Below are 25,107 nucleotides of genomic sequence, written 5' to 3' on the forward strand. Positions count from 1 at the left end.
AACACCTGTGACACAAGGCAGCTGCGTGGAGGGCGGCCCCGAACCTCCCCCACACAGTCAGCCGTGTTCCGGAATTCTGAGTGTGGGGAGGTTCCGTCTTCTGTCTGCAGCACCCGGGTTCTCCTAGGAGCCATTCGAGTGTCTTCCCCCAGTCCCTCCCAGTGCGGGCTGCCGGGGAAAGGCGGGGGTTGGGCTGGAAAAGCAGGTAGCATCTAGTGCCTCCCCATGGACAAGGGAGATAATTAGCGGACTTCCCCCTGCCAGGGAACACCTGTGACACCAGGCATCTTCGTGGAGGGCGGCCCCAAACCTCCCCCACACAGTCGGCCGTGTTCCGGAATTCTGAGTGTGGGGAGGTTCCGTCTTCTGTCTGCAGCACCCGGGATCTCCTAGGAGCCCTTCGAGTGTCTTCCCCGAGTCCCTCCCAGTGCGGGCTGCCGGGGAAAGGCGGGGGTTGGGCTGGAAACGCAGGTAGCATCTAGTGCCTCCTCATGGACAGGGGAGGTAATTAGCGGACATCACCCTGCCAGGGAACACCTGTGACACCAGGCAGCTGCGTGGAGGGCGGCTCTCAACCTCCCCCTCACAGTCACCCGTGTTCCGGATTTCTGAGTGTGGGGAGGTTCCGTCTTCTGTCTGCAGCACCCGGGTTCTCCTAGGAGCACTTCGAGTGTCTTCCCCCAGTCCCTCCCAGTGCGGGCTGCCGGGGAAAGGTGGGGGTTGGGCTGGAAAAGCAGGTAGCATCTAGTGCCTCCCCCTGGACAGGGGAGGTAATTAGTGGACATCACCCTGCCAGGGAACACCTGTGACACCAGGCAGCTGCGTGGAGGGCGGCTCTGAACCTCCCCCTCACAGTCACCCGTGTTCCGGATTTCTGAGTGTGGGGGGGTTCCTTTTTCTGTCTGCAGCACACGGGATCTCCTAGGAGCCCTTCGAGTGTCTTCCCCGAGTCCCTCCCAGTGCGGGCTGCCGGGGAAAGGCGGGGGTTGGGCTGGAAAAGCAGGTAGCATCTAGTTCCTCCCCATGGACAGGGGAGGTAATTAGCGGCCTACGCCCTGCCAGGGAAAACCTGTGACACCAGGCAGCTGCGTGGAGGGCGGCCCCGAACCTCCCCCACACAGTCAGCCGTATTCCGGAATTCTGAGTGTGGGGAGGTTCCGTCTTCTGTCTGCAGCACCCGGGTTCTCCTAGGAGCCCTTCGAGTGTCTTCCCCGAGTCCCTCCCAGTGCGGGCTGCCGGGGAAAGGCGGGGGTTGGGCTGGAAACGCAGGTAGCATCTAGTGCCTCCTCATGGACAGGGGAGGTAATTAGCGGACATCACCCTGCCAGGGAACACCTGTGACACCAGGCAGCTGCGTGGAGGGCGGCTCTGAACCTCCCCCTCACAGTCACCCGTGTTCCGGATTTCTGAGTGTGGGGGGGTTCCTTCTTCTGTCTGCAGCACACGGGATCTCCTAGGAGCCCTTCGAGTGTCTTCCCCGAGTCCCTCCCAGTGCGGGCTGCCGGGGAAAGGCAGGGGTTTGGCTGGAAACGCAGGTAGCATCTAGTACCTCCCCATGGACAGGGGAGGTAATTAGCGGACTTCCCCTTGCGAGGGAACACCTGTGACACCAGGAAGCTGCGTGTGGGGCGGCCCTAAACCTCCCCCACACAGTCATCCGTGTTCCGGAATTCTGAGTGTGGGGAGGTTCCGTCTTCTGTCTGCAGCACCCGGGTTCTCCTAGGAGCCCTTCGAGTGTCTTCCCCGAGTCCCTCCTAGTGCGGGCTGCCGGGGAAAGGCGGGGGTTTGGCTGGAAACGCAGGTAGCATCTAGTGCCTCCCCATGGACCAGGGAGGTAATTAGCGGACTTCCCCTTGCGAGGGAACACCTGTGACACAAGGCAGCTGCGTGGAGGGCGGCCCCGAACCTCCCCCACACAGTCAGCCGTGTTCCGGAATTCTGAGTGTGGGGAGGTTCCGTCTTCTGTCTGCAGCACCCGGGTTCTCCTAGGAGCCATTCGAGTGTCTTCCCCCAGTCCCTCCCAGTGCGGGCTGCCGGGGAAATGCGGGGGTTGGGCTGGAAAAGCAGGTAGCATCTAGTGCCTCCCCATGGACAAGGGAGATAATTAGCGGACTTCCCCCTGCCAGGGAACACCTGTGACACCAGGCAGCTGCGTGGAGGGCGGCCCCGAACCTCCCCCACACAGTCACCCGTGTTCCGGAATTCTGAGTGTGGGGAGGTTCCGTCTTCTGTCTGCAGCACCCGGGATCTCCTAGGAGCCCTTCGAGTGTCTTCCCCGAGTCACTCCCAGTGCGGGCTGCCGGGGAAAGGCGGGGGTTGGGCTGGAAACGCAGGTAGCATCTAGTGCCTCCTCATGGACAGGGGAGGTAATTAGCGGACATCACCCTGGCAGGGAACACCTGTGACACCAGGCAGCTGCGTGGAGGGCGGCTCTGAACCTCCCCCTCACAGTCACCCGTGTTCCGGATTTCTGAGTGTGGGGGGGGTCCTTCTTCTGTCTGCAGCACACGGGATCTCCTAGGAGCCCTTCGAGTGTCTTCCCCGAGTCCTTCCCAGTGCGGGCTGCCGGGGAAGGCGGGGGTTGGGCTGGAAACGCAGGTAGCATCTAGTGCCTCCCCATGGACAAGGGAGATAATTAGCGGACTTCCCCCTGCCAGGGAACACCTGTGACACCAGGCAGCTGCGTGGAGGGCGGCCCCGAACCTCCCCCACACAGTCACCCGTGTTCCGGAATTCTGAGTGTGGGGAGGTTCCGTCTTCTGTCTGCAGCACCCGGGATGTCCTAGGAGCCCTTCGAGTGTCTTCCCCGAGTCCCTCCCAGTGCGGGCTGCCGGGGAAAGGCGGGGGTTGGGCTGGAAACGCAGGTAGCATCTAGTGCCTCCTTATGGACAGGGGAGGTAATTAGCGGACATCACCCTGCCAGGGAACACCTGTGACACCAGGCAGCTGCGTGGAGGGCGGCTCTGAACCTCCCCCTCACAGTCACCCGTGTTCCGGATTTCTGAGTGTGGGGGGGTTCCTTCTTCTGTCTGCAGCACACGGGATCTCCTAGGAGCCCTTCGAGTGTCTTCCCCGAGTCCCTCCCAGTGCGGGCTGCCGGGGAAAGGCGGGGGTTGGGCTGGAAACGCTGGTAGCATCTAGTTCCTCCCCATGGACAGGGGAGGTAATTAGCGGACTACGCCCTGCCAGGGAACACCTGTGACACCAGGCAGCTGCGTGGAGGGCGGCCCCGAACCTCCCCCACACAGTCAGCCGTATTCCGGAATTCTGAGTGTGGGGAGGTTCCGTCTTCTGTCTGCAGCACCCGGGTTCTCCTAGGCGCCCTTCGAGTGTCTTCCCCGAGTCCCTCCCAGTGCGGGCTGCCGGGGAAAGGTGGGGGTTGGGCTGGAAAAGCAGGTAGCATCTAGTGCCTCCCCCTGGACAGGGGAGGTAATTAGTGGACATCACCCTGCCAGGGAACACCTGTGACACCAGGCAGCTGCGTGGAGGGCGGCTCTGAACCTCCCCCTCACAGTCACCCTTGTTCCGGATTTCTGAGTGTGGGGGGGTTCCTTCTTCTGTCTGCAGCACACGGGATTTCCTAGGAGCCCTTCGAGTGTCTTCCCCGAGTCCCTCACAGTGCGGGCTGTTGGGGAAAGGCGGGGGTTTGGCTGGAAACGCAGGTAGCATCTAGTTCCTCCCCATGGACAGGGGAGGTAATTAGCGGACTTCTCCTTGCGAGGGAACACCTGTGACACCAGGAAGCTGCGTGGGGGGCGGCCCTAAACCTCCCCCACACAGTCATCCGTATTCCGGAATTCTGAGTGTGGGGAGGTTCCGTCTTCTGTCTGCAGCACCCGGGTTCTCCTAGGAGCCCTACGAGTGTCTTCCCCGATTCCCTCCCAGTGCGGGCTGCCGGGGAAAGGCGGGGGTTTGGCTGGAAACGCAGGTAGCATCTAGTGCCTCCCCATGGAGCGGGGAGGTAATTAGCGGAATTCCCCTTGCGAGGGAACACCTGTGACACCAGGCAGCTGCGTGGAGGGCGGCCCCGAACCTCCCCCACACAGTCACCCGTGTTCCGGAATTCTGAGTGTGGGGGGGTTGCTTCTTCTGTCTGCAGCACACGGGATCTCCTAGGAGCCCTTCGAGTGTCTTCCCCCAGTCCCTCCCAGTGCGGGCTGCCGGGGAAAGGAGGGGGTTGTGCTGGAAACGCAGGTAGAATCTAGTGCCTCCCCATGGACTGGGGAGGTAATTAGCGGACTACCCCCTGCCAGGGAACACCTGTGACACCAGGCAGCTGCGTGGAGGGCGGCCCCGAACCTCCCCCTCACAGTCACCCTTGTTCCGGATTTCTGAGTGTGGGGGGGTTCCTTCTTCTGTCTGCAGCACACGGGATCTCCTAGGAGCCCTTCGAGTGTCTTCCCCGAGTCCCTCCCAGTGCGGGCTGCCGGGGAAAGGCAGGGGTTTGGCTGGAAACGCAGGTAGCATCTAGTTCCTCCCCATGGACAGGGGAGGTAATTAGCGGAATTCCCCTTGCGAGGGAACACCTGTGACACCAGGAAGCTGCGTGTGGGGCGGCCCTAAACCTCCCCCACACAGTCATCCGTGTTCCGGAATTCTGAGTGTGGGGAGGTTCCGTCTTCTGTCTGCAGCACCCGGGTTCTCCTAGGAGCCCTTCGAGTGTCTTCCCCGAGTCCCTCCTAGTGCGGGCTGCCGGGGAAAGGCGGGGGTTGGGCTGGAAACGCAGGTAGCATCTAGTGCCTCCCCATGGACCAGGGAGGTAATTAGCGGACTTCCCCTTGCGAGGGAACACCTGTGACACAAGGCAGCTGCGTGGAGGGCGGCCCCGAACCTCCCCCACACAGTCAGCCGTGTTCCGGAATTCTGAGTGTGGGGAGGTTCCGTCTTCTGTCTGCAGCACACGGGATCTCCTAGGAGCCCTTCGAGTGTCTTCCCCGAGTCCCTCCCAGTGCGGGCTGCCGGGGAAAGGCGGGGGTTGGGCTGGAAAAGCAGGTAGCATCTAGTTCCTCCCCATGGACAGGGGAGGTAATTAGCGGACTACGCCCTGCCAGGGAACACCTGTGACACCAGGCAGCTGCGTGGAGGGCGGCCCCGAACCTCCCCCACACAGTCAGCCGTGTTCCGGAATTCTGAGTGTGGGGAGGTTCCGTCTTCTGTCTGCAGCACCCGGGTTCTCCTAGGAGCCATTCGAGTGTCTTCCCCCAGTCCCTCCCAGTGCGGGCTGCCGGGGAAAGGCGGGGGTTTGGCTGGAAACGCAGGTAGCATCTAGTGCCTCCCCATGGAGAGGGGAGGTAATTAGCGGAATTCCCCTTGCGAGGGAACACCTGTGACACCAGGCAGCTGCGTGGAGGGCGGCCCCGAACCTCCCCTACACAGTCACCCGTGTTCCGGAATTCTGAGTGTGGGGGGTTCCTTCTTCTGTCTGCAGCACACGGGATCTCCTAGGAGCCCTTCGAGTGTCTTCCCCGAGTCCCTCTCAGTGCGGGCTGCCGGGGAAAGGCGGGGGTTGGGCTGGAAAAGCAGGTAGCATCTAGTGCCTCCCCCTGGACAGGGGAGGTAATTAGCGGACTTCCCCTTGCGAGGGAACCCCTGTGACACCAGGCAGCTGCGTGGAGGGCGGCTCCGAACCTCCCCCACACAGTCATACGTGTTCCGGAATTCTGAGTGTGGGGGGGTTCCTTCTTCTGTCTGCAGCACACGGGATCTCCTAGGAGCCCTTCGAGTGTCTTCCCCCAGTCCCTCGCAGTGCGGGCTGCCGGGGAAAGGCGGGGGTTTGGCTGGAAACGCAGGTAGCATCTAGTGCCTCCCCATGGACCAGGGAGGTAATTAGCGGACTTCCCCTTGCGAGGGAACACCTGTGACACCAGGCATCTTCGTGGAGGGCGGCCCCAAACCTCCCCCACACAGTCGGCCGTGTTCCGGAATTCTGAGTGTGGGGAGGTTCCGTCTTCTGTCTGCAGCACCCGGGATCTCCTAGGAGCCCTTCGAGTGTCTTCCCCGAGTCCCTCCCAGTGCGGGCTACCGGGGAAAGGCGGGGGTTGGGCTGGAAAAGCAGGTAGCATCTAGTGCCTCCCCCTGGACAGGGGAGATATTTAGCGGACTTCCCCCTGCCAGGGAACACCTGTGACACCAGGCATCTTCTTGGAGGGCGGCCCCAAACCTCCCCCACACAGTCGGCCGTGTTCCGGAATTCTGAGTGTGGGGAGGTTCCGTCTTCTGTCTGCAGCAACCGGGATCTCCTAGGAGCCCTTCGAGTGTCTTCCCCGAGTCCCTCCCAGTGCGGGCTGCCGGGGAAAGGCGGGGGTTGGGCTGGAAACGCAGGTAGCATCTAGTGCCTCCCCCTGGACAGGGGAGGTAATTAACGGACTTCCCCTTGCGAGGGAACACCTGTGACACCAGGAAGCTGCGTGGAGGGCGGCCCTAAACTTCCCCACACAGTCACCCTTGTTCCGGAATTCTGAGTGTGGGGAGGTTCCGTCTTCTGTCTGCAGCACCCGGGTTCTCCTAGGAGCCCTTCGATTGTCTTCCCCCAGTCCCTCCCAGTGCGGGCTGCCGGGGAAAGGTGAGGGTTGGGCTGGAAAAGCAGGTAGCATCTAGTGCCTCCCCCTGGACAGGGGAGGTAATTAGTGGACATCACCCTGCCAGGGAACACCTGTGACACCAGGCAGCTGCGTGGAGGGCGGCTCTGAACCTCCCCCTCACAGTCACCCTTGTTCCGGATTTCTGAGTGTGGGGGGGTTCCTTCTTCTGTCTGCAGCACACGGGATCTCCTGGGAGCCATTCGAGTGTCTTCCCCGAGTCCCTCCCAGTGCGGGCTGCCGGGGAAAGGCGGGGGTTTGGCTGGAAACGCAGGTAGCATCTAGTGCCTCCCCATGGACAGGGGAGGTAATTAGCGGACTTCCCCTTGCGAGGGAACACCTGTGACACAAGGCAGCTGCGTGGAGGGCGGCCCCGAACCTCCCCCACACAGTCAGCCGTGTTCCGGAATTCTGAGTGTGGGGAGGTACCGTCTTCTGTCTGCAGCACCCGGGATCTCCTAGGAGCCCTTCGAGTGTCTTCCCCGAGTCCATCCCAGTGCGGGCTACCGGGGAAAGGCGGGGGTTGGGCTGGAAAAGCAGGTAGCATCTAGTGCCTCCCCCTGGACAGGGGAGGTAATTAACGGACTTCCCCCTGCCAGGGAACACCTGTGACACCAGGCAGCTGCGTGGAGGGCGGCCCCGAACCTCCCCCACACAGTCACCCGTGTTCCGGAATTCTGAGTGTGGGGAGGTTCCGTCTTCTGTCTGCAGCACCCGGGATCTCCTAGGAGCCCTTCGAGTGTCTTCCCCGAGTCCCTCCCAGTGCGGGCTACCGGGGAAAGGCGGGGGTTGGGCTGGAAAAGCAGGTAGCATCTAGTGCCTCCCCATGGACAAGGGAGATAATTAGCGGACTTCCCCCTGCCAGGGAACACCTGTGACACCAGGCAGCTGCGTGGAGGGCGGCCCCGAACCTCCCCCACACAGTCACCCGTGTTCCGGAATTCTGAGTGTGGGGAGGTTCCGTCTTCTGTCTGCAGCACCCGGGATCTCCTAGGAGCCCTTCGAGTGTCTTCCCCGAGTCCCTCCCAGTGCGGGCTGCCGGGGAAAGGCGGGGGTTGGGCTGGAAACGCAGGTAGCATCTAGTGCCTCCTCATGGACAGGGGAGGTAATTAGCGGACATCACCCTGGCAGGGAACACCTGTGACACCAGGCAGCTGCGTGGAGGGCGGCTCTGAACCTCCCCCTCACAGTCACCCGTGTTCCGGATTTCTGAGTGTGGGGGGGGTCCTTCTTCTGTCTGCAGCACACGGGATCTCCTAGGAGCCCTTCGAGTGTCTTCCCCGAGTCCTTCCCAGTGCGGGCTGCCGGGGAAGGCGGGGGTTGGGCTGGAAACGCAGGTAGCATCTAGTGCCTCCCCATGGACAAGGGAGATAATTAGCGGACTTCCCCCTGCCAGGGAACACCTGTGACACCAGGCAGCTGCGTGGAGGGCGGCCCCGAACCTCCCCCACACAGTCACCCGTGTTCCGGAATTCTGAGTGTGGGGAGGTTCCGTCTTCTGTCTGCAGCACCCGGGATCTCCTAGGAGCCCTTCGAGTGTCTTCCCCGAGTCCCTCCCAGTGCGGGCTGCCGGGGAAAGGCGGGGGTTGGGCTGGAAACGCAGGTAGCATCTAGTGCCTCCTTATGGACAGGGGAGGTAATTAGCGGACATCACCCTGCCAGGGAACACCTGTGACACCAGGCAGCTGCGTGGAGGGCGGCTCTGAACCTCCCCCTCACAGTCACCCGTGTTCCGGATTTCTGAGTGTGGGGGGGTTCCTTCTTCTGTCTGCAGCACACGGGATCTCCTAGGAGCCCTTCGAGTGTCTTCCCCGAGTCCCTCCCAGTGCGGGCTGCCGGGGAAAGGCGGGGGTTGGGCTGGAAACGCTGGTAGCATCTAGTTCCTCCCCATGGACAGGGGAGGTAATTAGCGGACTACGCCCTGCCAGGGAACACCTGTGACACCAGGCAGCTGCGTGGAGGGCGGCCCCGAACCTCCCCCACACAGTCAGCCGTATTCCGGAATTCTGAGTGTGGGGAGGTTCCGTCTTCTGTCTGCAGCACCCGGGTTCTCCTAGGCGCCCTTCGAGTGTCTTCCCCGAGTCCCTCCCAGTGCGGGCTGCCGGGGAAAGGTGGGGGTTGGGCTGGAAAAGCAGGTAGCATCTAGTGCCTCCCCCTGGACAGGGGAGGTAATTAGTGGACATCACCCTGCCAGGGAACACCTGTGACACCAGGCAGCTGCGTGGAGGGCGGCTCTGAACCTCCCCCTCACAGTCACCCTTGTTCCGGATTTCTGAGTGTGGGGGGGTTCCTTCTTCTGTCTGCAGCACACGGGATTTCCTAGGAGCCCTTCGAGTGTCTTCCCCGAGTCCCTCACAGTGCGGGCTGCTGGGGAAAGGCGGGGGTTTGGCTGGAAACGCAGGTAGCATCTAGTTCCTCCCCATGGACAGGGGAGGTAATTAGCGGACTTCTCCTTGCGAGGGAACACCTGTGACACCAGGAAGCTGCGTGGGGGGCGGCCCTAAACCTCCCCCACACAGTCATCCGTATTCCGGAATTCTGAGTGTGGGGAGGTTCCGTCTTCTGTCTGCAGCACCCGGGTTCTCCTAGGAGCCCTACGAGTGTCTTCCCCGATTCCCTCCCAGTGCGGGCTGCCGGGGAAAGGCGGGGGTTTGGCTGGAAACGCAGGTAGCATCTAGTGCCTCCCCATGGAGCGGGGAGGTAATTAGCGGAATTCCCCTTGCGAGGGAACACCTGTGACACCAGGCAGCTGCGTGGAGGGCGGCCCCGAACCTCCCCCACACAGTCACCCGTGTTCCGGAATTCTGAGTGTGGGGGGGTTGCTTCTTCTGTCTGCAGCACACGGGATCTCCTAGGAGCCCTTCGAGTGTCTTCCCCCAGTCCCTCCCAGTGCGGGCTGCCGGGGAAAGGAGGGGGTTGTGCTGGAAACGCAGGTAGAATCTAGTGCCTCCCCATGGACTGGGGAGGTAATTAGCGGACTACCCCCTGCCAGGGAACACCTGTGACACCAGGCAGCTGCGTGGAGGGCGGCCCCGAACCTCCCCCTCACAGTCACCCTTGTTCCGGATTTCTGAGTGTGGGGGGGTTCCTTCTTCTGTCTGCAGCACACGGGATCTCCTAGGAGCCCTTCGAGTGTCTTCCCCGAGTCCCTCCCAGTGCGGGCTGCCGGGGAAAGGCAGGGGTTTGGCTGGAAACGCAGGTAGCATCTAGTTCCTCCCCATGGACAGGGGAGGTAATTAGCGGAATTCCCCTTGCGAGGGAACACCTGTGACACCAGGAAGCTGCGTGTGGGGCGGCCCTAAACCTCCCCCACACAGTCATCCGTGTTCCGGAATTCTGAGTGTGGGGAGGTTCCGTCTTCTGTCTGCAGCACCCGGGTTCTCCTAGGAGCCCTTCGAGTGTCTTCCCCGAGTCCCTCCTAGTGCGGGCTGCCGGGGAAAGGCGGGGGTTGGGCTGGAAACGCAGGTAGCATCTAGTGCCTCCCCATGGACCAGGGAGGTAATTAGCGGACTTCCCCTTGCGAGGGAACACCTGTGACACAAGGCAGCTGCGTGGAGGGCGGCCCCGAACCTCCCCCACACAGTCAGCCGTGTTCCGGAATTCTGAGTGTGGGGAGGTTCCGTCTTCTGTCTGCAGCACACGGGATCTCCTAGGAGCCCTTCGAGTGTCTTCCCCGAGTCCCTCCCAGTGCGGGCTGCCGGGGAAAGGCGGGGGTTGGGCTGGAAAAGCAGGTAGCATCTAGTTCCTCCCCATGGACAGGGGAGGTAATTAGCGGACTACGCCCTGCCAGGGAACACCTGTGACACCAGGCAGCTGCGTGGAGGGCGGCCCCGAACCTCCCCCACACAGTCAGCCGTGTTCCGGAATTCTGAGTGTGGGGAGGTTCCGTCTTCTGTCTGCAGCACCCGGGTTCTCCTAGGAGCCATTCGAGTGTCTTCCCCCAGTCCCTCCCAGTGCGGGCTGCCGGGGAAAGGCGGGGGTTTGGCTGGAAACGCAGGTAGCATCTAGTGCCTCCCCATGGAGAGGGGAGGTAATTAGCGGTATTCCCCTTGCGAGGGAACACCTGTGACACCAGGCAGCTGCGTGGAGGGCGGCCCCGAACCTCCCCTACACAGTCACCCGTGTTCCGGAATTCTGAGTGTGGGGGGTTCCTTCTTCTGTCTGCAGCACACGGGATCTCCTAGGAGCCCTTCGAGTGTCTTCCCCGAGTCCCTCTCAGTGCGGGCTGCCGGGGAAAGGCGGGGGTTGGGCTGGAAAAGCAGGTAGCATCTAGTGCCTCCCCCTGGACAGGGGAGGTAATTAGCGGACTTCCCCTTGCGAGGGAACCCCTGTGACACCAGGCAGCTGCGTGGAGGGCGGCTCCGAACCTCCCCCACACAGTCATACGTGTTCCGGAATTCTGAGTGTGGGGGGGTTCCTTCTTCTGTCTGCAGCACACGGGATCTCCTAGGAGCCCTTCGAGTGTCTTCCCCCAGTCCCTCGCAGTGCGGGCTGCCGGGGAAAGGCGGGGGTTTGGCTGGAAACGCAGGTAGCATCTAGTGCCTCCCCATGGACCAGGGAGGTAATTAGCGGACTTCCCCTTGCGAGGGAACACCTGTGACACCAGGCATCTTCGTGGAGGGCGGCCCCAAACCTCCCCCACACAGTCGGCCGTGTTCCGGAATTCTGAGTGTGGGGAGGTTCCGTCTTCTGTCTGCAGCACCCGGGATCTCCTAGGAGCCCTTCGAGTGTCTTCCCCGAGTCCCTCCCAGTGCGGGCTACCGGGGAAAGGCGGGGGTTGGGCTGGAAAAGCAGGTAGCATCTAGTGCCTCCCCCTGGACAGGGGAGATATTTAGCGGACTTCCCCCTGCCAGGGAACACCTGTGACACCAGGCATCTTCTTGGAGGGCGGCCCCAAACCTCCCCCACACAGTCGGCCGTGTTCCGGAATTCTGAGTGTGGGGAGGTTCCGTCTTCTGTCTGCAGCAACCGGGATCTCCTAGGAGCCCTTCGAGTGTCTTCCCCGAGTCCCTCCCAGTGCGGGCTGCCGGGGAAAGGCGGGGGTTGGGCTGGAAACGCAGGTAGCATCTAGTGCCTCCCCCTGGACAGGGGAGGTAATTAACGGACTTCCCCTTGCGAGGGAACACCTGTGACACCAGGAAGCTGCGTGGAGGGCGGCCCTAAACTTCCCCACACAGTCACCCTTGTTCCGGAATTCTGAGTGTGGGGAGGTTCCGTCTTCTGTCTGCAGCACCCGGGTTCTCCTAGGAGCCCTTCGATTGTCTTCCCCCAGTCCCTCCCAGTGCGGGCTGCCGGGGAAAGGTGAGGGTTGGGCTGGAAAAGCAGGTAGCATCTAGTGCCTCCCCCTGGACAGGGGAGGTAATTAGTGGACATCACCCTGCCAGGGAACACCTGTGACACCAGGCAGCTGCGTGGAGGGCGGCTCTGAACCTCCCCCTCACAGTCACCCTTGTTCCGGATTTCTGAGTGTGGGGGGGTTCCTTCTTCTGTCTGCAGCACACGGGATCTCCTGGGAGCCATTCGAGTGTCTTCCCCGAGTCCCTCCCAGTGCGGGCTGCCGGGGAAAGGCGGGGGTTTGGCTGGAAACGCAGGTAGCATCTAGTGCCTCCCCATGGACAGGGGAGGTAATTAGCGGACTTCCCCTTGCGAGGGAACACCTGTGACACAAGGCAGCTGCGTGGAGGGCGGCCCCGAACCTCCCCCACACAGTCAGCCGTGTTCCGGAATTCTGAGTGTGGGGAGGTACCGTCTTCTGTCTGCAGCACCCGGGATCTCCTAGGAGCCCTTCGAGTGTCTTCCCCGAGTCCATCCCAGTGCGGGCTACCGGGGAAAGGCGGGGGTTGGGCTGGAAAAGCAGGTAGCATCTAGTGCCTCCCCCTGGACAGGGGAGGTAATTAACGGACTTCCCCCTGCCAGGGAACACCTGTGACACCAGGCAGCTGCGTGGAGGGCGGCCCCGAACCTCCCCCACACAGTCACCCGTGTTCCGGAATTCTGAGTGTGGGGAGGTTCCGTCTTCTGTCTGCAGCACCCGGGATCTCCTAGGAGCCCTTCGAGTGTCTTCCCCGAGTCCCTCCCAGTGCGGGCTACCGGGGAAAGGCGGGGGTTGGGCTGGAAAAGCAGGTAGCATCTAGTGCCTCCCCCTGGACAGGGGAGGTAATTAGCGGACTTCCCCTTGCGAGGGAACCCCTGTGACACCAGGCAGCTGCGTGGAGGGCGGCTCCGAACCTCCCCCACACAGTCATACGTGTTCCGGAATTCTGAGTGTGGGGGGGTTCCTTCTTCTGTCTGCAGCACACGGGATCTCCTAGGAGCCCTTCGAGTGTCTTCCCCAATCCCTCGCAGTGCGGGCTGCCGGGGAAAGGCGGGGGTTTGGCTGGAAACGCAGGTAGCATCTAGTGCCTCCCCATGGACCAGGGAGGTAATTAGCGGACTTCCCCTTGCGAGGGAACACCTGTGACACCAGGCATCTTCGTGGAGGGCGGCCCCAAACCTCCCCCACACAGTCGGCCGTGTTCCGGAATTCTGAGTGTGGGGAGGTTCCGTCTTCTGTCTGCAGCACCCGGGATCTCCTAGGAGCCCTTCGAGTGTCTTCCCCGAGTCCCTCCCAGTGCGGGCTACCGGGGAAAGGCGGGGGTTGGGCTGGAAAAGCAGGTAGCATCTAGTGCCTCCCCCTGGACAGGGGAGATATTTAGCGGACTTCCCCCTGCCAGGGAACACCTGTGACACCAGGCATCTTCTTGGAGGGCGGCCCCAAACCTCCCCCACACAGTCACCCTTGTTCCGGATTTCTGAGTGTGGGGGGGTTCCTTCTTCTGTCTGCAGCACACGGGATCTCCTGGGAGCCATTCGAGTGTCTTCCCCGAGTCCCTCCCAGTGCGGGCTGCCGGGGAAAGGCGGGGGTTTGGCTGGAAACGCAGGTAGCATCTAGTGCCTCCCCATGGACAGGGGAGGTAATTAGCGGACTTCCCCTTGCGAGGGAACACCTGTGACACAAGGCAGCTGCGTGGAGGGCGGCCCCGAACCTCCCCCACACAGTCAGCCGTGTTCCGGAATTCTGAGTGTGGGGAGGTACCGTCTTCTGTCTGCAGCACCCGGGATCTCCTAGGAGCCCTTCGAGTGTCTTCCCCGAGTCCATCCCAGTGCGGGCTACCGGGGAAAGGCGGGGGTTGGGCTGGAAAAGCAGGTAGCATCTAGTGCCTCCCCCTGGACAGGGGAGGTAATTAACGGACTTCCCCCTGCCAGGGAACACCTGTGACACCAGGCAGCTGCGTGGAGGGCGGCCCCGAACCTCCCCCACACAGTCACCCGTGTTCCGGAATTCTGAGTGTGGGGAGGTTCCGTCTTCTGTCTGCAGCACCCGGGATCTCCTAGGAGCCCTTCGAGTGTCTTCCCCGAGTCCCTCCCAGTGCGGGCTACCGGGGAAAGGCGGGGGTTGGGCTGGAAAAGCAGGTAGCATCTAGTTCCTCCCCATGGACAGGGTAGGTAATTAGCGGACTACCCCCTGCCAGGGAACACCTGTGACACCAGGCAGCTGCGTGGAGGGCGGCCCCGAACCTCCCCCACACAGTCAGCCGTGTTCCGGAATTCTGAGTGTGGGGAGGTTCCGTCTTCTGTCTGCAGCACCCAGGTTCTCCTAGGAGCCCTTCGAGTGTCTTCCCCGAGTCCCTCCCAGTGCGGGCTGCCGGGGAAATGCGGGGGTTTGGCTGGAAACGCAGGTAGCATCTAGTGCCTCCTCATGGACAGGGGAGGTAATTAGCGGACATCACCCTGGCAGGGAACACCTGTGACACCAGGCAGCTGCGTGGAGGGCGGCTCTGAACCTCCCCCTCACAGTCACCCGTGTTCCGGATTTCTGAGTGTGGGGGGGTTCCTTCTTCTGTCTGCAGCACACGGGATCTCCTAGGAGCCCTTCGAGTGTCTTCCCCGAGTCCCTCCCAGTGCGGGCTGCCGGGGAAAGGCGGGGGTTTGGCTGGAAACGCAGGTAGCATCTAGTGCCTCCCCATGGAGAGGGGAGGTAATTAGCGGAATTCCCCTTGCGAGGGAACACCTGTGACACCAGGCAGCTGCGTGGAGGGCGGCCCCGAAACTCCCCCACACAGTCACCCGTGTTCCGGAATTCTGAGTGTGGGGGGGTTCCTTCTTCTGTCTGCAGCACACGGGATCTCCTAGGAGCCCTTCGAGTGTCTTCCCCCAGTCCCTCCCAGTGCGGGCTGCCGGGGAAAGGTGGGGGTTGGGCTGGAAACGCAGGTAGCATCTAGTTCCTCCCCATGGACAGGGGAGGTAATTAGCGGACTACCCCCTGCCAGGGAACACCTGTGACACCAGGCAGCTGCGTGGAGGGCGGCCCCGAACCTCCCCCACACAGTCAGCCGTATTCCGGAATTCTGAGTGTGGGGAGGTTCCGTCTTCTGTCTGCAGCACCCGGGTTCTCCTAGGAGCCCTTCGAGTGTCTTCCCCGAGTCCCTCCCAGTGCGGGCTGCCGGGGAAAGGCGGGGGTTTGGCTGGAAACGCAGGTAGCATCTAGTGCCTCCCCATGGAGCGGGGAGGTAATTAGCGGAATTCCCCTTGCGAGGGAACACCTGTGACACCAGGCAGCTGCGTGGAGGGCGGCCCCGAACCTCCCCCACACAGTCACCCGTGTTCCGGAATTCTGAGTGTGGGGGGGTTGCTTCTTCTGTCTGCAGCACACGGGATCTCCTAGGAGCCCTTCGAGTGTCTTCCCCCAGTCCCTCCCAGTGCGGGCTGCCGGGGAAAGGAGGGGGTTGTGCTGGAAACGCAGGTAGAATCTAGTGCCTCCCCATGGACTGGGGAGGTAATTAGCGGACTACCCCCTGCCAGGGAACACCTGTGACACCAGGCAGCTGCGTGGAGGGCGGCCCCGAACCTCCCCCTCACAGTCACCCTTGTTCCGGATTTCTGAGTGTGGGGGGGTTCCTTCTTCTGTCTGCAGCACACGGGATCTCCTAGGAGCCCTTCGAGTGTCTTCCCCGAGTCCCTCCCAGTGCGGGCTGCCGGGGAAAGGCAGGGGTTTGGCTGGAAACGCAGGTAGCATCTAGTTCCTCCCCATGGACAGGGGAGGTAATTAGCGGACTTCCCCTTGCGAGGGAACACCTGTGACACCAGGAAGCTGCGTGTGGGGCGGCCCTAAACCTCCCCCACACAGTCATCCGTGTTCCGGAATTCTGAGTGTGGGGAGGTTCCGTCTTCTGTCTGCAGCACCCGGGTTCTCCTAGGAGCCCTTCGAGTGTCTTCCCCGAGTCCCTCCTACTGCGGGCTGCCGGGGAAAGGCGGGGGTTGGGCTGGAAACGCAGGTAGCATCTAGTGCCTCCCCATGGACCAGGGAGGTAATTAGCGGACTTCCCCTTGCGAGGGAACACCTGTGACACAAGGCAGCTGCGTGGAGGGCGGCCCCGAACCTCCCCCACACAGTCAGCCGTGTTCCGGAATTCTGAGTGTGGGGAGGTTCCGTCTTCTGTCTGCAGCACCCGGGTTCTCCTAGGAGCCATTCGAGTGTCTTCCCCCAGTCCCTCCCAGTGCGGGCTGCCGGGGAAAGGCGGGGGTTGGGCTGGAAAAGCAGGTAGCATCTAGTGCCTCCCCATGGACAAGGGAGATAATTAGCGGACTTCCCCCTGCCAGGGAACACCTGTGACACCAGGCAGCTGCGTGGAGGGCGGCCCCGAACCTCCCCCACACAGTCACCCGTGTTCCGGAATTCTGAGTGTGGGGAGGTTCCGTCTTCTGTCTGCAGCACCCGGGATCTCCTAGGAGCCCTTCGAGTGTCTTCCCCGAGTCCCTCCCAGTGCGGGCTGCCGGGGAAAGGCGGGGGTTGGGCTGGAAACGCAGGTAGCATCTAGTGCCTCCTCATGGACAGGGGAGGTAATTAGCGGACATCACCCTGCCAGGGAACACCTGTGACACCAGGCAGCTGCGTGGAGGGCGGCTCTGAACCTCCCCCTCACAGTCACCCGTGTTCCGGATTTCTGAGTGTGGGGGGGTTCCTTCTTCTGTCTGCAGCACACGGGATCTCCTAGGAGCCCTTCGAGTGTCTTCCCCGAGTCCCTCCCAGTGCGGGCTGCCGGGGAAAGGCGGGGGTTGGGCTGGAAAAGCAGGTAGCATCTAGTTCCTCCCCATGGACAGGGGAGGTAATTAGCGGACTACGCCCTGCCAGGGAACACCTGTGACACCAGGCAGCTGCGTGGAGGGCGGCCCCGAACCTCCCCCACACAGTCAGCCGTGTTCCGGAATTCTGAGTGTGGGGAGGTTCCGTCTTCTGTCTGCAGCACCCGGGTTCTCCTAGGAGCCATTCGAGTGTCTTCCCCCAGTCCCTCCCAGTGCGGGCTGCCGGGGAAAGGCGGGGGTTTGGCTGGAAACGCAGGTAGCATCTAGTGCCTCCCCATGGAGAGGGGAGGTAATTAGCGGAATTCCCCTTGCGAGGGAACACCTGTGACACCAGGCAGCTGCGTGGAGGGCGGCCCCGAACCTCCCCTACACAGTCACCCGTGTTCCGGAATTCTGAGTGTGGGGGGTTCCTTCTTCTGTCTGCAGCACACGGGATCTCCTAGGAGCCCTTCGAGTGTCTTCCCCGAGTCCCTCTCAGTGCGGGCTGCCGGGGAAAGGCGGGGGTTGGGCTGGAAAAGCAGGTAGCATCTAGTGCCTCCCCCTGGACAGGGGAGGTAATTAGCGGACTTCCCCTTGCGAGGGAACCCCTGTGACACCAGGCAGCTGCGTGGAGGGCGGCTCCGAACCTCCCCCACACAGTCATACGTGTTCCGGAATTCTGAGTGTGGGGGGGTTCCTTCTTCTGTCTGCAGCACACGGGATCTCCTAGGAGCCCTTCGAGTGTCTTCCCCCAGTCCCTCGCATTGCGGGCTGCCGGGGAAAGGCGGGGGTTTGGCTGGAAACGCAGGTAGCATCTAGTGCCTCCCCATGGACCAGGGAGGTAATTAGCGGACTTCCCCTTGCGAGGGAACACCTGTGACACCAGGCATCTTCGTGGAGGGCGGCCCCAAACCTCCCCCACACAGTCGGCCGTGTTCCGGAATTCTGAGTGTGGGGAGGTTCCGTTTTCTGTCTGCAGCACCCGGGATCTCCTAGGAGCCCTTCGAGTGTCTTCCCCGAGTCCCTCCCAGTGCGGGCTACCGGGGAAAGGCGGGGGTTGGGCTGGAAAAGCAGGTAGCATCTAGTGCCTCCCCCTGGACAGGGGAGATATTTAGCGGACTTCCCCCTGCCAGGGAACACCTGTGACACCAGGCATCTTCTTGGAGGGCGGCCCCAAACCTCCCCCACACAGTCGGCCGTGTTCCGGAATTCTGAGTGTGGGGAGGTTCCGTCTTCTGTCTGCAGCACCCGGGATCTCCTAGGAGCCCTTCGAGTGTCTTCCCCGAGTCCCTCCCAGTGCGGGCTGCCGGGGAAAGGCGGGGGTTGGGCTGGAAACGCAGGTAGCATCTAGTGCCTCCCCCTGGACAGGGGAGGTAATTAACGGACTTCCCCTTGCGAGGGAACACCTGTGACACCAGGAAGCTGCGTGGAGGGCGGCCCTAAACTTCCCCACACAGTCACCCTTGTTCCGGAATTCTGAGTGTGGGGAGGTTCCGTCTTCTGTCTGCAGCACCCGGGTTCTCCTAGGAGCCCTTCGAGTGTCTTCCCCGAGTCCCTCCCAGTGCGGGCTGCCGGGGAAAGGCGGGGGTTGGACTGGAAACGCAGGTAGCATCTAGTGCCTCCTCATGGACAGGGGAGGTAATTAGCGGACATCACCCTGCCAGGGAACACCTGTGACACCAGGCAGCTGCGTGGAGGGCGGCTCTGAACCTCCCACTCACAGTCACCCGTGTTCCGGATTTCTGAGTGTGGGGAGGTTCCGTCTTCTGTCTGCAGCACCCGGGTTCTCCTAGGAGCCATTCGAGTGTCTTCCCCCAGTCCCTCCCAGTGCGGGCTGCCGGGGAAAGGCGGGGGTTGGGCTGGAAAAGCAGGTAGCATCTAGTGCCTCCCCATGGACAAGGGAGATAATTAGCGGACTTCCCCCTGCCAGGGAACACCTGTGACACCAGGCAGCTGCGTGGAGGGCGGCCCCGAACCTCCCCCACACAGTCACCCGTGTTCCGGAATTCTGAGTGTGGGGAGGTTCCGTCTTCTGTCTGCAGCACCCGGGATCTCCTAGGAGCCCTTCGAGTGTCTTCCCCGAGTCCCTCCCAGTGCGGGCTGCCGGGGAAAGGCGGGGGTTGGGCTGGAAACGCAGGTAGCATCTAGTGCCTCCTCATGGACAGGGGAGGTAATTAGCGGACATCACCCTGCCAGGGAATACCTGTGACACCAGGCAGCTGCGTGGAGGGCGGCTCTGAACCTCCCCCTCACAGTCACCCGTGTTCCGGATTTCTGAGTGTGGGGGGGTTCCTTCTTCTGTCTGCAGCACACGGGATCTCCTAGGAGCCCTTCGAGTGTCTTCCCCGAGTCCCTCCCAGTGCGGGCTGCCGGGGAAAGGCGGGGGTTGGGCTGGAAAAGCAGGTAGCATCTAGTTCCTCCCCATGGACAGGGGAGGTAATTAGCGGACTTCCCCTTGCGAGGGAACACCTGTGACACCAGGAAGCTGCGTGGGGGGCGGCCCTAAACCTCCCCCACACAGTCATCCGTATTCCGGAATTCTGAGTGTGGGGAGGTTCCGTCTTCTGTCTGCAGCACCCGGGTTCTCCTAGGAGCCCTTCGAGTGTCTTCCCCGAGTCCCTCCCAGTGCGGGCTGCCGGGGAAAGGCGGGGGTTTGGCTGGAAACGCAGGTAGCATCTAGTGCCTCCCCATGGAGAGGGGAGGTAATTAGCGGAATTCCCCTTGCGAGGGAACACCTGTGACACCAGGCAGCTGCGTGGAGGGCGGCCCCGAACCTCCCCCACACAGTCACCCGTGTTCCGGAATTCTGAGTGTGGGGGGGTTGCTTCTTCTGTCTGCAGCACACGGGATCTCCTAGGAGCCCTTCGAGTGTCTTCCCCCAGTCCCTCCCAGTGCGGGCTGCCGGGGAAAGGAGGGGGTTGTGCTGGAAACGCAGGTAGAATCTAGTGCCTCCCCATGGACTGGGGAGGTAATTAGCGGACTACCCCCTGCCAGGGAACACCTGTGACACCAGGCAGCTGCGTGGAGGGCGGCCCCGAACCTCCCCCTCACAGTCACCCTTGTTCCGGATTTCTGAGTGTGGGGGGGTTCCTTCTTCTGTCTGCAGCACACGGGATCTCCTAGGAGCCCTTCGAGTGTCTTCCCCGAGTCCCTCCCAGTGCGGGCTGCCGGGGAAAGGCAGGGGTTTGGCTGGAAACGCAGGTAGCATCTAGTTCCTCCCCATGGAAAGGGGAGGATATTAGCGGACTTCCCCTTGCGAGGGAACACCTGTGACACCAGGAAGCTGCGTGTGGGGCGGCCCTAAACCTCCCCCACACTGTCATCCGTGTTCCGGAATTCTGAGTGTGGGGAGGTTCCGTCTTCTGTCTGCAGCACCCGGGTTCTCCTAGGAGCCATTCGAGTGTCTTCCCCCAGTCCCTCCCAGTGCGGGCTGCCGGGGAAAGGCGGGGGTTGGGCTGGAAAAGCAGGTAGCATCTAGTGCCTCCCCATGGACAAGGGAGATAATTAGCGGACTTCCCCCTGCCAGGGAACACCTGTGACACCAGGCAGCTGCGTGGAGAGCGGCCCCGAACCTCCCCCACACAGTCACCCGTGTTCCGGAATTCTGAGTGTGGGGAGGTTCCGTCTTCTGTCTGCAGCACCCGGGATCTCCTAGGAGCCCTTCGAGTGTCTTCCCCGAGTCCCTCCCAGTGCGGGCTGCCGGGGAAAGGCGGGGGTTGGGCTGGAAACGCAGGTAGCATCTAGTGCCTCCCCATGGACTGGGGAGGTAATTAGCGGACTACCCCCTGCCAGGGAACACCTGTGACACCAGGCAGCTGCGTGGAGGGCGGCCCCGAACCTCCCCCTCACAGTCACCCTTGTTCCGGATTTCTGAGTGTGGGGGGGTTCCTTCTTCTGTCTGCAGCACACGGGATCTCCTAGGAGCCCTTCGAGTGTCTTCCCCGAGTCCCTCCCAGTGCGGGCTGCCGGGGAAAGGCAGGGGTTTGGCTGGAAACGCAGGTAGCATCTAGTTCCTCCCCATGGACAGGGGAGGTAATTAGCGGACTTCGCCTTGCGAGGGAACACCTGTGACACCAGGAAGCTGCGTGTGGGGCGGCCCTAAACCTCCCCAACACAGTCATCCGTGTTCCGGAATTCTGAGTGTGGGGAGGTTCCGTCTTCTGTCTGCAGCACCCGGGTTCTCCTAGGAGCCATTCGAGTGTCTTCCCCCAGTCCCTCCCAGTGCGGGCTGCCGGGGAAAGGCGGGGGTTGGGCTGGAAAAGCAGGTAGCATCTAGTGCCTCCCCATGGACAAGGGAGATAATTAGCGGACTTCCCCCTGCCAGGGAACACCTGTGACACCAGGCAGCTGCGTGGAGGGCGGCCCCGAACCTCCCCCACACAGTCACCCGTGTTCCGGAATTCTGAGTGTGGGGAGGTTCCGTCTTCTGTCTGCAGCACCCGGGATCTCCTAGGAGCCCTTCGAGTGTCTTCCCCGAGTCCCTCCCAGTGCGGGCTGCCGGGGAAAGGCGGGGGTTGGGCTGGAAACGCAGGTAGCATCTAGTGCCTCCTCATGGACAGGGGAGGTAATTAGCGGACATCACCCTGCCAGGGAACACCTGTGACACCAGGCAGCTGCGTGGAGGGCGGCTCTGAACCTCCCCCTCACAGTCACCCGTGTTCCGGATTTCTGAGTGTGGGGGGGTTCCTTCTTCTGTCTGCAGCACACGGGATCTCCTAGGAGCCCTTCGAGTGTCTTCCCCGAGTCCCTCCCAGTGCGGGCTGCCGGGGAAAGGCGGGGGTTGGGCTGGAAAAGCAGGTAGCATCTAGTTCCTCCCCATGGACAGGGGAGGTAATTAGCGGACTACGCCCTGCCAGGGAACACCTGTGACACCAGGCAGCTGCGTGGAGGGCGGCCCCGAACCTCCCCCACACAGTCAGCCGTGTTCCGGAATTCTGAGTGTGGGGAGGTTCCGTCTTCTGTCTGCAGCACCCGGGTTCTCCTAGGAGCCATTCGAGTGTCTTCCCCCAGTCCCTCCCAGTGCGGGCTGCCGGGGAAAGGCGGGGGTTGGGCTGGAAAAGCAGGTAGCATCTAGTGCCTCCCCATGGACAAGGGAGATAATTAGCAGACTTCCCCCTGCCAGGGAACACCTGTGACACCAGGCAGCTGCGTGGAGGGCGGCCCCGAACCTCCCCCACACAGTCACCCGTGTTCCGGAATTCTGAGTGTGGGGAGGTTCCGTCTTCTGTCTGCAGCACCCGGGATCTCCTAGGGGCCCTTCGAGTGTCTTCCCCGAGTCCCTCCCAGTGCGGGCTGCCGGGGAAAGGCGGGGGTTGGGCTGGAAACGCAGGTAGCATCTAGTGCCTCCTCATGGACAGGGGAGGTAATTAGCGGACATCACCCTGGCAGGGAACACCTGTGACACCAGGCAGCTGCGTGGAGGGCGGCTCTGAACCTCCCCCTCACAGTCACCCGTGTTCCGGATTTCTGAGTGTGGGGGGGTTCCTTCTTCTGTCTGCAGCACACGGGATCTCCTAGGAGCCCTTCGAGTGTCTTCCCCGAGTCCCTCCCAGTGCGGGCTGCCGGGGAAAGGCGGGGGTTGGGCTGGAAAAGCAGGTAGCATCTAGTTCCTCCCCATGGACAGGGGAGGTAATTAGCGGACTACCCCCTGCCAGGGAACACCTGTGACACCAGGCAGCTGCGTGGAGGGCGGCCCCGAACCTCCCCCACACAGTCAGCCGTATTCCGGAATTCTGAGTGTGGGGAGGTTCCGTCTTCTGTCTGCAGCACCCGGGTTCTCCTAGGAGCCCTTCGAGTGTCTTCCCCGAGTCCCTCCCAGTGCGGGCTGCCAGGGAAAGGCGGGGGTTGGGCTGGAAACGCAGGTAGCATCTAGTGCCTCCTCATGGACAGGGGAGGTAATTAGCGGACATCACCCTGCCAGGGAACACCTGTGACACCAGGCAGCTGCGTGGAGTGCGGCTCTGAACCTCCCCCTCACAGTCACCCGTGTTCCGGATTTCTGAGTGTGGGGGGGTTCCTTCTTCTGTCTGCAGCACACGGGATCTCCTAGGAGCCCTTCGAGTGTCTTCCCCGAGTCCCTCCCAGTGCGGGCTGCCGGGGAAAGGCGGGGGTTGGGCTGGAAAAGCAGGTAGCATCTAGTGCCTCCCCATGGACAAGGGAGATAATTAGCGGACTTCCCCCTGCCAGGGAACACCTGTGACACCAGGCAGCTGCGTGGAGGGCGGCCCCGAACCTCCCCCACACAGTCACCCGTGTTCCGGAATTCTGAGTGTGGGGAGGTTCCGTCTTCTGTCTGCAGCACCCGGGATCTCCTAGGAGCCCTTCGAGTGTCTTCCCCGAGTCCCTCCCAGTGCGGGCTGCCGGGGAAAGGCGGGGGTTGGGCTGGAAAAGCAGGTAGCATCTAGTGCCTCCCCCTGGACAGGGGAAGTAATTAGCGGACATCCCCCTGCCAGGGAACACCTGTGACACCAGGCAGCTGCGTGTAGGGCGGCCACGAACCTCCCCCACACAGTCACCCGTGTTCCGGAATTCTGAGTGTGGGGAGGTTCCGTCTTCTGTCTGCAGCACACGGGATCTCCTAGGAGCCCTTCGAGTGTCTTCCCCGAGTCCCTCCCAGTGCGGGCTGCCGGGGAAAGGCGGGGGTTGGGCTGGAAAAGCAGGTAGCATCTAGTTCCTCCCCATGGACAGGGGAGGTAATTAGCGGACTACGCCCTGCCAGGGAACACCTGTGACACCAGGCAGCTGCGTGGAGGGCGGCCCCGAACCTCCCCCACACAGTCAGCCGTGTTCCGGAATTCTGAGTGTGGGGAGGTTCCGTCTTCTGTCTGCAGCACCCGGGTTCTCCTAGGAGCCATTCGAGTGTCTTCCCCCAGTCCCTCCCAGTGCGGGCTGCCGGGGAAAGGCGGGGGTTGGGCTAGAAAAGCAGGTAGCATCTAGTGCCTCCCCATGGACAAGGGAGATAATTAGCGGACTTCCCCCTGCCAGGGAACACCTGTGACACCAGGCAGCTGCGTGGAGGGCGGCCCCGAACCTCCCCCACACAGTCAGCCGTGTTCCAGAATTCTGAGTGTGGGGAGGTTCCGTCTTCTATCTGCAGCACCCGGGTTCTCCTAGGAGCCCTTCGAGTGTCTTCCCCGAGTCCCTCCCAGTGCGGGCTGCCGGGGAAAGTCGGGGGTTTGGCTGGAAACGCAGGTAGCATCTAGTGCCTCCCCATGGACAGGGGAGGTAATTAGCGGACTTCCCCTTGCGAGGGAACACCTGTGACACCAGGAAGCTGCGTGGGGGGCGGCCCTAAACCTCCCCCACACAGTCATCCGTGTTCCGGAATTCTGAGTGTGGGGAGGTTCCGTCTTCTGTCTGCAGCACCCGGGTTCTCCTAGGAGCCCTTCGAGTGTGTTCCCCGAGTCCCTCCCTGTGCGGGCGGCCGGGGAAAGGCAGGGGTTGGGCTGGAAACGCAGGTAGCATCTAGTGCCTCCCCATGGACAGGGGAGGTAATTAGCGGACTACCCCCTGCCAGGGAACACCTGTGACACCAGGCAGCTGCGTGGAGGGCGGCCCCGAACCTCCCCCACACAGTCAGCCGTATTCTGGAATTCTGAGTGTGGGGAGGTTCCGTCTTCTGTCTGCAGCACCCGGGTTCTCCTAGGAGCCCTTCGAGTGTCTTCCCCGAGTCCCTCCCAGTGCGGGCTGCCGGGGAAAGGCGGGGGTTGGACTGGAAACGCAGGTAGCATCTAGTGCCTCCTCATGGACAGGGGAGGTAATTAGCGGACATCACCCTGCCAGGGAACACCTGTGACACCAGGCAGCTGCGTGGAGGGCGGCTCTGAACCTCCCACTCACAGTCACCCGTGTTCCGGATTTCTGAGTGTGGGGAGGTTCCGTCTTCTGTCTGCAGCACCCGGGTTCTCCTAGGAGACATTCGAGTGTCTTCCCCCAGTCCCTCCCAGTGCGGGCTGCCGGGGAAAGGCGGGGGTTGGGCTGGAAAAGCAGGTAGCATCTAGTGCCTCCCCATGGACAAGGGAGATAATTAGCGGACTTCCCCCTGCCAGGGAACACCTGTGACACCAGGCAGCTGCGTGGAGGGCGGCCCCGAACCTCCCCCACACAGTCACCCGTGTTCCGGAATTCTGAGTGTGGGGAGGTTCCGTCTTCTGTCTGCAGCACCCGGGATCTCCTAGGAGCCCTTCGAGTGTCTTCCCCGAGTCCCTCCCAGTGCGGGCTGCCGGGGAAAGGCGGGGGTTGGGCTGGAAACGCAGGTAGCATCTAGTGCCTCCTCATGGACAGGGGAGGTAATTAGCGGACATCAACCTGCCAGGGAATACCTGTGACACCAGGCAGCTGCGTGGAGGGCGGCTCTGAACCTCCCCCTCACAGTCACCCGTGTTCCGGATTTCTGAGTGTGGGGGGGTTCCTTCTTCTGTCTGCAGCA

The sequence above is a fragment of the Camelus bactrianus genome, chromosome 2 (assembly GCF_048773025.1).
Source record: "Camelus bactrianus isolate YW-2024 breed Bactrian camel chromosome 2, ASM4877302v1, whole genome shotgun sequence".
Taxonomy (NCBI): domain Eukaryota; kingdom Metazoa; phylum Chordata; class Mammalia; order Artiodactyla; family Camelidae; genus Camelus; species Camelus bactrianus.